At 36.5% G+C, this 13,400-nt stretch overlaps 1 protein-coding gene across 11 annotated transcripts in view; it reads left to right on the top strand.

The window, feature by feature from the left end:
* Positions 1-13,400, top strand: part of LOC140202653 (ELKS/Rab6-interacting/CAST family member 1-like) — a 754,922-nt gene that overhangs the window by 172,058 nt on the left and 569,464 nt on the right. The window lies entirely within an intron of this gene.

Genomic DNA, 13,400 nt, shown 5'->3' with positions numbered 1-13,400 from the left:
TCATTGTGACCTAGCTTCTTCACAAACTCCTCGAACTTTTGTTTTAACATTGGTTCACTGACGTGCACACCTTGTCCAGTTACAATGGAAAACCATTGATTAAAGACCTCTTCAATGTCTAGATCCTTACCTTCACTCTTTCATTTTTGAAATGTCCCTCGTGTAGTGTTTATTCTTATCGTTGTTCATCTTGCTGGTGCATCAAGCGTGCAATTATAGATTTTGACACTCCAGTTATCCCTAGCAGCTGATGATGAAGGGTGTTATATGGGTAGCTTTTAATTTAGTCCAGTAGGTGACATCTTGGCATGCGTCTCATAAAATTTTTAAAGTCAAAATAATGAAAACAAAATTAACAAATATCACTACTTTTTGAATCAGTGCCTGTCGATTCAAATTGCCCCAATAGATAACATAAGACCAGCACATAACTGACCATCTTCTTCCCCAATTAAGTAGCATAGTATCCCAAATAAAGGAAGGGAATCCTGCCTATTTTTTTCAATTTGTTTTTGTTCTTTAAGAGTAGTCCCAAATAAGCAGCTGCTTAACCATCATCCGCGGTATTTGGAAACATGACTACTGCTCTTCACTAAGAATGGTACATAGGGTGATAAATGCTGGAATTTGAGGTTGATGGAGAGTTGATGGAATTGCCCAGGCAAGCCTTATCCACATATAACAGAATGTCCACTCGATTTAATTGGCAGAAGTATTCAGTTCCAGATCTGGATCAAAGAGCTGAATTCTAGAGGTGATAGGAGGCTGATAGCTCTTCAGTGTGCAATTATAGAATGTTTTGATAAATTAAAACCTGAAGTGTGGAATGCTGTATGGAATATAGTTTTGTTGCCATAGAAAAAATATGCTTGCTCTAGAATAGGGGATCCCAATCTTTTTTATGCCATGAACCAATACCATTAAGCAAGGAATTCATGGACCTCAGGTTCGGAGCCCTGCTCTGGAAGGAAGACTAGATATTATCCCATGTCAGGTATTAAAGACCCTTTATTTTTGATGCTTTCAATAATCTTGTACTCTTTTTTTAAAAAAAAAACGAAGTAAGGAAATTAGCAATTATTGATTTGGAGAGTGGTGGGAGGAGATTGTAAAAAAGTTAATCATCTTTGTGAGGAGAGCAATTCTACAATTTTCAAGAACTTTTGTGTATATTCAGTACAAAATAATTTTGAAATCAATTTAGTAAGATCTCAACAGAACATGAATGATTAATGATATAGTTCAAAAATTTGCACATGAAGCCACTGAAAACATCTGAAGAGTGAATTTTTGTTCAAACCTGACAGACTTTGCTCTATATCTGTGAGGAGTAGCATTTTAAGTGTATTGATGTAAATAACAAAGAAAATTTGGTTCTTCCACAACTTTGTGATCTTTAGAACTTTTCACCATTGTAATGGATTATATAATGCAGTAAGCTATCCCAGAGTTGAGGTTACTTCTTTGAAAGCAAATGTATATTATTTTTGGCTCACACAGTAATTTAAAACCCAGATAAAGCACCAAAATATGGCAAACAGCCACATTCGAGAACGAAAGCCATGCAACTGCTTGCAGTTGTGCTCATTTCTAATGAACTAGATTGACCTTAATCAAGCTTTAACAAAATTACAACTCTGGCATCACCAAGATGTTGTGGAAAATTGCCTAGACATGTCCTGTAAAAAGGACAAATTCAGCCTAGGCAGTCAACTCTTATGTCATCAATGTGTTGATAGAAGGTGTTGTCCACAATACTACCAAGCAACAGCTACTTGCCAGTAACCTGCTCACCGATCCTCTTTTGAGTGGTACCAGGAGCATTTGGCTGCAAATGTCGACCACAGAGCTGAATTCCGGATATGAGGTGAAAATAACCACCCGTGACATTAAGGCAGTATTTGATTAATTATCATATCAGGGAGTCCCAGTAAAACTGATGTCCATGGTATCTAAAGGAAAACACTCCAATGCTGTAGGTAGACCTTGCGAAAGGAAGATACTGGTGATTGAAGATACTTGTCTCACAGAGATTCCAGGCAATGGCTGTCTGCAATAAGAGAAATCATAAAACCTGCCCATGGCAAGTATGGACACCACCACTGTTTATTTCACCCTGCCACACGTTTCCCCCTCGCTCCCACAGAGTCCTGGGTAGTCACTATTGATCAATACCACAAATGCTCTGGGTGCAGGAGTAGGTTAAAAGATAGGCATCCTGTGACAAAAGGCTCCCATTCTGAAACTATAGCCCTTTTCCATCATTTACAAGGCATGGTAAGATAGTGATAGAATATTTTTCACTTGCCTGAATGAATGCAGCTCCAACAGCACTGGTGATATTTGATAGAATGAGAATAAAGGAGGCTGCTTGATAAGTACCACATTCATAAACCTAAATATTCCATCATCGCAGCATGCAAAGTTCACAAAGTGCGTTACAATGACTGATCAAGTCTACTCTTGGAGCATCTCCTAAGCTCATCATCTCAACTACCAAGATGTTCAAGGCAGCAAATACATAGGAACATCAGCACCTCCAAATTTCACACTATCTTAGCTTGGAAAAATATCACTTTTTCTTTGTTAGTCCATAATATGGGACAGCCATTTTCAGCAAGAGTACAATGATTTGGGAACCGGGTTCAACAATACTTTAATGGTAGTTCAGAGCAGGTTGAAAATTGCCTTCTTCATAATGCCTACATTCTTAAAAACAAAAATAACAAAGAACAAATATTGAAATTCTTTTGCAATACAATTAAAGTTCAAAGTAAATTTATATCAAAGTACATATACTGTATGTTACCATATACTACTTTAAGATTCATTTTCTTACACTCATTTAAGAGAAAAAAGAAATAGAGTAGAATCTTACAAAAAACTACATTAGTAGACAGAGTGACAAATACCAAATGCAAAAGAAGATAAACTGCACAAATAAAAATAATGAAAACATGAGTTGTAAAGAGTCCTTGGAAGTAAGTCTGTAGTAGTGAATGAAGCTATCCATGCAGGTTCAGGAGCCTAATGGTTGAAGGGCTATAACTGTTCCTGAACCTGGCGGTATGGGACCTAAGGCTTCTGTATTTCCTATCCAATGGCATTAGCTAGAAGAGAGCATGGCCAGGACGGGGGTGGGTGGTCCTTGATGATGGACCACTTTCTGTAGCCTTTTCCATACCAAGCTGTGATGCAACCAGTTACGATACTCTCCACTGGGCATCTATGGAAGTTTATCAGAGTGCTTGGTGATGTGTTGAATCTATGCAAACTTCCAAGAAGGTAGAGACACGAAATTATTAGTGTTAATGCTTGATGCCCTTAACAAACCTGATGATGCAGCTTCTCAAGCTTTTCTTGGTTTGGTGATCAGAATGTTGACATGGCAGAAGCACTTAAAGGAATGCATTTCTCCAATGAAGGGGAAACTACAATTGATAAAGCATAAGTTCAGTGGGAAACACTTATCTTGCATTGAACGATATTGCCAGTGGAATCTACTTCATTATCCAGCTTCTCATTACTTGGCTGCAAATGAAACTATGTTGATTGTTACCAGAAAGCTGTTTTGGTAAGTGTCTGTCTTCTGTGCTCATTTCTTGAAGGAAAACTGCATGCTCTTAAAATTGAAACTAAAATACCATCTATCTTGAAGGTTCAGTTTCAACAATCGATGTTTTACTCATTTTTTGTGATTAAATATGTTAGTATGGTCATGATATACAATGACTGACTATTTTTCTGCTATTGGAATGATTCAGATTAAGATGAAAGCAGAAGGTAAAGCTGATATCCTGGAAAGTTTCTTCTTCCAGAAATGTGGCTGCTGTTAACTGCTGTTTACTTAATGACTTATGGCTGCTTCCAATGCATATACAATATCTTGTGTATTGTATACAATACACATATATAATACATATCTTAGGAAGAGCTGATATACAATATATTACACAATATAAAAAGGCCATTTTGTCAATCAAGTTTATGTAGTCTATTGGAGCAGTCCCATCAATACCATTCCCCGACTTCCTGCATGATTCTCCCACCAGTTAATCTTGCAACCAGTTTGTCTTTAGGATGTGGGAGGAAAGCAGAGCACCAAGTCAAAATCCATGTAGGCACAGAGAGAACTTAGAAAACACCACACAAACAACACCGAAAGTCAGGATTGATGAAGCTGAAAAACAGCTGTTGTATTTGCAGCACAACTACATTGTCAATGATGCATATGGATATAGCATATGGAATGGGTCATATTTGACAAACTTAGTTGAGTTTTTTGAGTTGATGACAAAGGTAATTGATGAGGATAGTGTACTGGATATTGTTTGTGTCGACTTCTATAAGGTATTTGATAAGGTTCTTCATGTTGGAAGCTAATATTACAGATATGGAAAAGAAGGATACAAAATTATATTTGTGATTGTCAACAAACACTGCTAACTTTAAATATTTCTTTTTTTTTGTTTTCTAATTGTTTTACTGATTTGTAAATAATATGCTACTGTATGACCTTTATTGATAAGAATAATGTCATGAATCACCTCATAATACAGTAAGTTTGAAAGGCGATTTTAAAAAAATGACAATGTTCAGTTTTGGCATTCTGTAAAACAAAAGTTACAATCCTTGGTCCAACAGCTGGATTTAATAAAGTATATATAAGCAAGGCAAGTACATCTTTGAGCAATGAAATCATGTTTAACAAGTCTATATAATAATTCAGTATTGACGAATGTCTGTCTTGCAGATCCTTCAAAGATGTTTTCCAGCTGTACTGTTCTGTCAATTAATAGAATATATTCTAATTCAAAACATTTACTAAACATACTTGATGTTATTGGTTCCATCAGTGTTAATGGAGGTCATTCCAAAGGGACCCACGCAGTCAGCTATGTTGGGCTTGCTACATCATTTGCATACATCACTATTCTGCGTTCTGTTGTGGGAAGAGATTACCATGCAGATGGCGGAAAATAATAAAAAAATGCATAAAGTGTCCTTGGCAGAAATGCAACTGACTCCTGGGAATCCTTGGCCCATTACTGTTCAAATTGGAGATGGAGTATTGAGTGTCTCAAGAGCTATGTGTTAGGAACACACATCCTGAATCAGCAGCAGAAAGAGTGGACCACTTCACAAATAACATATCTTTCTACCTTCTGAGCAATTATATGCTACATCTGTGGCAGAGTCTGCAGTCCACATTGACATCTCAGAACCTGCAAAATTGGAGTGGAAGTACGTCATTCTCAGTTCTGAGGGACTACCTAAGATAATGATGACAAAGGAGAAGCGATCATACCACTATTTTGTGGGGACACAGAAATGTTGTTATAGGGTAAACTGCTGGCTCACAGGTGTGGATATTCTTGGGAATACTGGCATTTGCTGCCATCGCAAATTACTCCCAATCAAAGGAGCAGTTCAAGAGTTGACCACAATGATGATTTTGGAGTCATACATTAGACAGAGTAAGAGGCCAAATTTGCTTCTCTGAAGAATATTTTTTCAATAGATGAGTTTATTCAATAATGCAATAGTTTCATGGTTTTAAGTCTTAATTCCAGATCTATTTAACACCTTGAATTTAAATTCCCCAGCTGCCATCATAACATCCAAACTTATCACTGTAGATTAGTGATCCAGAACTCCAGCTGCTAATCTAGTAATTTAACTACAGTGCTACAATAGCCTGCCAAGGGAATACTTATTGTTTAAGTCTACAAATATGATAGAACAATAATTTTTATAATTACAGTTAATAAAATCAGTATTTCTGAATGTGGGTCAGAACTTTCTTGAACACTGCATACTTTCTTCCTTTGGATGGTTTTCCTAGATACTTGAAAATATCTGATCATGAAGTAGGTAAAAATAGTCAAATAATGTTTTTTTCATTAACTAGAAACTGAAACTCATTGTTTTTTTAGTATTATTAAAAATAAAGTGCTGTTTGTTAATACCAGCAGTTTTAAATATTTAAAGAAGCAGACTTTTAGAAAATGTCTGTAATGCTTTACAGCAATTATTTTTTGGAGCAGTAAGTAACTTTTTGTTTTAACAACATCCATTTTTTCCTCACTCTTCTGAATTGCAAGAATTCAATTCTGTAAATACTATTAATAGATGAATGAGAGATTAGCATTTTCAATTTTTTTTTTCATTTTTTCAGATATTGGTATTACTGGTGGGCCAGTATTTATGATCTATTGTCACTAGCCTGGGTGAGCCATCTTAAACACTGTGGTCCTCAGATGAGGGTGTTTCAATAATGCTATTGGTGAGGGACTTCTAGCTCCTGACCCCATTGACAATGTAGAAATGGCTAAGTCAGGATAATTTGTGACTTGGAGTAATTTGTGACTTAGGCTACGTCCACACTAGAACGGATAATTTTGAAAACCCTGGTTTCGCGCAAAAACAATAGGCTTCCACACCAGGCATTTTTCAAAATATCTCTGTCCACGTTAGAATGGATATTTGGGCGAATCTCCTCCTACTGGGCATGTGCAGGACACACAGAAAACAAGCAAAGAGGAAATGGTATACTTGGTGCACGTTTGCCCAGTTACAGACTAGAAAAACTTAAAAGGAATTGCTGTTGGTTCTCGCGCAGGAGGACTTAAAACTAAAAAAAAAACAAATACTGGAGCGTATGGAGGCAACTGACGGAGTTCACGGACAGTATGACCTGGCTGATGACGAACATTGGAAAAACTGACTAACTCTGTTGCATTAATAAAACACCTTGTTAAATGTATAAAACATGTCTGCATCAGTGTTACCTTGTATTCCTGTACAATGTTACATTAGGCTGTTACACATCTATTGTCAGAGAAGTACTTGCATAAATAGGTAAACCACCTTCATGCAAGCAAGGACAGAAAACAGGGCAAAGTGAGTATACTTATTTATTCATTAAGCTATGGGTCAAAGTATTTGGTGAGTACATTTCTCACTCTTCTGGCTTCAGTCTCGTTGCCGTCCGTTCTAAAATTGTTAGGTTGTGTGGGGGGTTGCGTTCAAGAAAACAATGAAATGCCGCACTGCCGCAATCTGTTCCGGCACGTCATGACAGCGTTTTAAAAAATATCTGTTTACCCTGTCCACACTGCTCTGCACAATCGGCGTTTTCAAACTTATGCACTCTGGAGGGTGTTTTAGAAAATCTGCATTTTCGAAGGAGGAAAACGCCTGTTCAGTGTGGATGGAGGGTCAAAACGAAGAGAAAAAGCTTCGGTTACGGATTTATCTGGTTTAGTGTGGACGTAGCCTAAGTTGTGGTAGTTTTCAATGTTCGAAACTAGAAATAAGTTCAAAATATGTGTGCTTCTACAAACTTTGACCAGTTTTAGTCACAGAGGAATCAGAAATGAGCAGAATTGAAATGAATGATAACTACTCAATCATAAGTTTTGAACTAACTTGGTGCTGTTTTAAAATCAATTCTTGAAACAACTACACTTCTTGTAACAACTACACTTCTTGTGTATGAATCCCCAGATTAGAATGAAAGTCCAAGAAATTTGTGAAGAGACCAAAAAGACATTGAACTAGGAAGAAAGCAGTGCCAAGAATTGAGAGAATAGCAAGAAAGGGAAAAACAAAAAAAATCAAAATATTCAACAAATCAGGTAAAAACCTGTGAATAAAGAAATGAGTTGAAGACTCTTTGGGAGAACTAGGAAAGAGAGAAATCCAGTTTGTCTTTAGACAAAGGAAATGTCTATGTGGGGGAGGTCAGTTTTGCCAAGGAGAGAAGTTGAGAGGTCATCCAGTTGAGGGATTAATGGGAGAAATTAGTGAAAATACAAACATGGAGCATAAATAAATTGTGAAATTCTTGTTTGTTGGATGCGCCCAGCACGTGAGGTTCTGCTAATTGAGAGAGAAAAATAACTAAGCCAATGGCTTGAGGGTTCTCCCAATAGAAATTACTCAACATTCAAAAACTCCACAATGTTTCGTATTGTAATGATTGGTAAAAAAATTGGAGCTATTTCCCTCTTCCTTTTGGTGAGATGGTGGTGCGCTCGGATGCAGGGGCGTCTTCAGGGCCAGCCAAAGCTGTTTTTGTCTGTTTTAAATATATTTTTTACCATCACAAAGCAGTGCTGGACATTGAGAACTTCAGGTACTGCTGGTCTGCACCAACAGCAAGTTGCTCATTGGTAGAGGAGCTGGACAATGCAGACCATGTTGCTGCCTCTAACAGAAAGGCATTGGAGTCAGTGCGCGAAGACGGTGTGTATTTTAACAGCGAGTGTTTGTCTTGGATGTTTTTCTTGTGATTACAAGACTGGATATTGGTAATGTAAAATACTGCAAGTCTGGTTTAATGGCGAGACAGGGAGCTGTGCAGTTGTAGCAAGGACTCGGCCTTGTGCCATAAGCTTGACACACGCACACACTTACACACTTTTTTTGGTGTGTAATTGTATGTTTACTGCTATCGTATATGTGCCTTGTATTGTGTATGACTGTTGGTACATGTTTTGCACCTCGGCCCTGGCGGAGTGATGTTTCGTTTGGCTGGATTTATGGATATTCATGTATGGTTGAATGATAACTGAACTTGAAATAATGTTTAAATATTGTCTTTGTCTACGCTGTCATGGCTGAATCGGGAATTTAAAAAATGCTCTGTTTTTGTCTTTGATGAGTTGCCCAGTGCAGTGCTACATTTTTGGAGGTTTTATCTTTTGGAGTGACTTCAAATAGTGGTTTCATCTTCATTCACAGGTTGATTACATAATTCTAAATCTTTTACAGCCATAACGTGGCTTAGTATAAACAGTATTGTCATAGCCCATGTTTAGGAATTGAATTTTAACAATCTTCTCTTGACAGGATAGAGAGCAAGCAATGGTCTGGATCATATCTTTTCAATTCTTTCATAATATGCTTACAATAAAGCTCTGATGCACTTGATCTCTCTTAACTTACCAGGGTCTCAGTTTCAGAGCTTCCTTTAATGTATGAGGGTCATGGTTTCCGTACTTCCTTTAAACTAACTGGGTCGCAGTCTACCCCACTCCCTCACCCTCTTCCTAAAACTCATCAGATAAATTGTTGCCTGCTTTCCCTTGGAACTTGCCCAAACCCCATTATCATGCACTTTTGAAACTTAGTGAGTTTTCTTTCCTGCACACTTAAACTCAATGTACCCACCGGAAAACTTAAAACATGACCGTGTGTTATCTTAAGAAGTAAGGTAATAGAAAGTATGTTAGTGTTTTAATTTGAATAACATTTAATAGTCTGGTTAATCAGGTAGTTTGGTACCACTAAGCATGCTGAGCTTTACTGCTATTGAATGTAGATATTAACACAGCACATGATGTGCTTACGAATATTTCTGGTTAACTAGAGAAATATTTTACAGTTTGAATTTGAAAAGATAATATCAAACTTTTAATGTTTGATAATTGGACAGTTTTACTATTATATTCAAAAGTTTAATGAAAACCTTCATACTATTAGGACTAGTCTACCTCACCAATACAAAATAAATTTTTAGCAGAAAAGCCATGGAAGAAAACTGGCCTTTTTGCTTACACTGGATAAATAGATCAGCTTTAGTTTTCTTTCATGATCACAAATATTCAATGCCATTAATTGCCTATATTCACTTGGTCCTTGTATTTACTTTCTCAAAATACGTTTTTTGTGAAATGCCATCGTCACCTCTGACAGTTTAAGTTCCTGGTATAGTACACATAGCAAAGCCAGCTGTCAGTGAGAAGATGAACGTAAAAATATGGTGACTTAATCACATAATTGAACCAAGCTGTTCCATGATCCACTGTATTGTTTTAAATTCCAGGAACAGTATCGTGTATGGAGTATGTTGAACTGTGGGTGTTGTGTTTTAGTGGAGATTTTCCAAACATGGTCAAAATGCTGATACCAATATTTGAACATTTACAATGGCAAATACAAGAAATTACAGTGCACCTCTTGCAGATCTTCCAAGGTTAATTAATTTCTGACTTACTGGCAGGATTGATGTATCAAAGTTTAGCGTTTCATAAAGAAAAATCTTTAATCTACATTAGTGAACCACCAAATCATGAAATAGACATATCTTATGTTTCAGCTTCAGGTTAAGATAATTCAAAGTAATTCTGAATTTATCACCAGTCTAGTTTGCCAATATCGTGGGAACTAATCATGTCTGCATCCTCATGTAGCAGAAGACAGCTTGACACTTTAGAAGTGAGTAAAATAAGAGCAGGGATGAGACCACGTGGAATCTCTTGAGAATTGTCAACAAAATCGGTTACATCAGGCACCAGGGATAAAGTCATATTTATAACTACATGTGCACTTTCAATCTAACCATGGTGAGGCAAATGTCTGTTGTTGGGCATCTAATCTTTTGAGAAATAGAATTTTTTTTCATCACTTTTAAATGTGTGCATCTTTTCTTTAAAATAACATCTGGAAAACTGTTTTTCTATAAATTTGCCAAGATTGATGTATCTGGCCAGAGCTTTGAGCAAAATTACAAACCTCCTTTTACTCTCCATTATTTTGTAATTTTAAAAGAAAGTTAGCCCCTCTACTGCAAACCCTAGAAGGCTCATGAGGACCTCTCCTTGTAGAAATCCTTAATCAACCCACAGAATCTACAGGCCGAGTGAAGGTGTCTGATGTCTGAGAAGCAAAGAATGCAGGGAGGCTTCAAGGCTACAAATTAAATGAACGGACAAAAACTTGGTAGATGCTGTGTTATATACATAATTGTGAACTTGTTACTTCAGGAGGGAAGTCCTAATAAAGAGATTTGGATTGTCTAATACTAGTCTCTGAATGCAAACATGCATTGTGGTTATAATATGTTGGTACCAGAATATGTGGTGACACTTGCGGGTTTCCCCAGTACATCTTGGGGTATATTGGTTGTTAATGCAGGTGACACATATTGCTATGGGTTTTGATATACATGTGATAAATAAACCTAAGTCCGAATCAGTTTTGTTCATCACTGCTGCCAATTTCCATCATGTACCAGCATTCAGAATGTTTTCATGTATATAGATGAACATGGAACTCAGCAGCTGTTGGGTGACAGTTCTACTATTGTACTTTAATGGTGCTCATGGATTCCAGTGTAGACTTGCCTAATTGCAGAGATTCTCCACAATATACAGGAGGAGCACCTTTGAAATATCTTAATCTGTAGTTGGAATGATTTAGTGACTCACTAGTGTAGATCATGGAGTTTTCTTTATGAAAGGCTATTTGCATAAATATTGTTAACAATTTTAATGCTTCCTTTAACATTTATGAATATTATAAATAGTTTTAAACATTGAAGTTTTATGACACAAACAATATAACATTGCAGATAAGAACCTAAGATTTAGAAGCAGAATTAGACAATTCATTCCATTGAATCTGTTAAACCAGCTGGATGACCTGTATTCCAGAGCCATAAATAGGTTGCTGTTGTGGTTGTATTGGTTGTAATCTACCAATATTCCTTCTATTTTGTAGTGCTCCCAGATCAGTGGAAAACTTAAAATGTAGCCATTATTATGTAAGTGGAAGACTGCAGGCTTTACCTGTCATTTGGGAAGATCCTTGAATCCATTATTAAGAAGTTAAAATCAGACAATAAGAAAATCATAAGGTAATCAAACAGAGAGAATTTCATGAAAAGGAAACTATAGCTGACAAATTTACAAAGTTCTAAGGATGTAGCAAACCAGATGGATAAAGATAAATCAGTTGATGTAGTTATTTTGGATTCCAATAAACCTTTAAGGTTTCACATTTTACTGTACAAGATGAGAGAAGATGTGTTAGGAACTGACATAGCTAGTGGAATAGTTAATAAACAGAAAACAGAGTTATGATAAATGGGCCATTTTCACGTTGGCAATCAATAACCAGTGGAGCTTCTCATGGATCAGTTCCAGAGTATCAGCTATTTACAAGATTTAGATGAATGAGCCAACTGTATTGCAGCCTAGAAAGTAATATACGTGAGTGGGCAAGAAGTTGGCAGATGGAATGTGATGTGGGAAGAAGAATGTTAAATCCTATTATTGTTTAAATGGAACAAGACAAAATGTTGCACTTCAAAGGGACTTGAAGTAAGGAAGGTCACATCTGGAGTACCTTCTATAGCTTCGGCCACAATATTTCAAGAAGTATTTATTTATATTGGAGGCAAGTGGAGAGAAGGTTACCTGGATTGATTCCTGGATGTATTTGTGTGAGGACTGGTGAACAGTTTGGAAAGAACAAGAGACAATTGTATTGGAATGTGTAAAATTCTGATGGCATTGATTGAATAGATAGTATGTTTTCCCTAGTGGGACTATCTAAACTGGAGAGTGTAGTTTTAGAATAAGACGTCACCCATTAAAGAGAGTGACGAGAAGAAATTTCTTCTTTCAGAGAGTCAAGATTCTTTGGAAATTTCTACCCAACAGATCTGTAGAGGGAAAAATATATTATGTTCAAGATTGGTACCATCAGAACAACATCTGGGGTATAGGGAGAGAATGGAGAAAATTATGTATTCATCTAGATTGGATCAACTGTGACCCTTTTGAATGATAGAACAAATTCAAGGGACCAATTACCATACTCGTGCTCCTGGCTAAGTCAGGCATAGTTCAGCCAGTTGTCACATGTTGAGTGCCAAAAAAGGCAAAGCAACATTGGCTCATCATATTAAAAATCATTTTGCAGTCATGAATGCATACAAAAATATTGTGGAATAGTTTAAACACAGAAGTGCTAATCCCTCTTGTATATTTGTCAACAGTAAATATTCTAAAAGGAAGTTTGAAACTTTAAATGGCTCTGTCAGCAATGATACAAAATGTGTTAACATCATGTGCTAAGTCTTTGCCTGCCACAGTGCAGAAAATTATTGTCCATATTTTTCACTTTGGCTCAATGAAGGATCCCTTTCCTATTGTGAGCCATTCTTTGGGAAATAGAAAAACTGATATTTTGGCACCATGGTTTGTGAAGTATGAATGTCCTTCGAAGGAATGCAGTAGAGATTTACTCAGACGGTACTAGGGAAAGGGATTCAAATTAATCAGAGACTAAAAATGCTTTAATGTAATTAATGTTTTTATTGATCTGAGAAATTAAACAGTTTAAAATATTTAATATCATGAATGACTTAAGTTGAAGCTTTTTCCAGTAGAATGGGAATTGTTTTTTTGAGAGCTCAAAAGGTAATTAAAGAAGAACTATAAATAATAAGAGTTTAAAAAAAATCTCAAGGGTTATTATGCTTTGGGATAAACTACCTAAAAGGGAGTTGGAAATAAATTTAATAGTAACTGAAAAGCAGTTCAGGTGTACTTGAAAGGATTTTTTTTAACCATGGGAAAAGAGCAGTGAAGTTGTCCTAATTGGAT

This window comes from Mobula birostris, chromosome 9 (assembly GCF_030028105.1).
Source record: "Mobula birostris isolate sMobBir1 chromosome 9, sMobBir1.hap1, whole genome shotgun sequence".
Taxonomy (NCBI): Eukaryota; Metazoa; Chordata; class Chondrichthyes; order Myliobatiformes; family Myliobatidae; genus Mobula; species Mobula birostris.
This window is presented reverse-complemented; position numbering and strand designations above follow the sequence as displayed.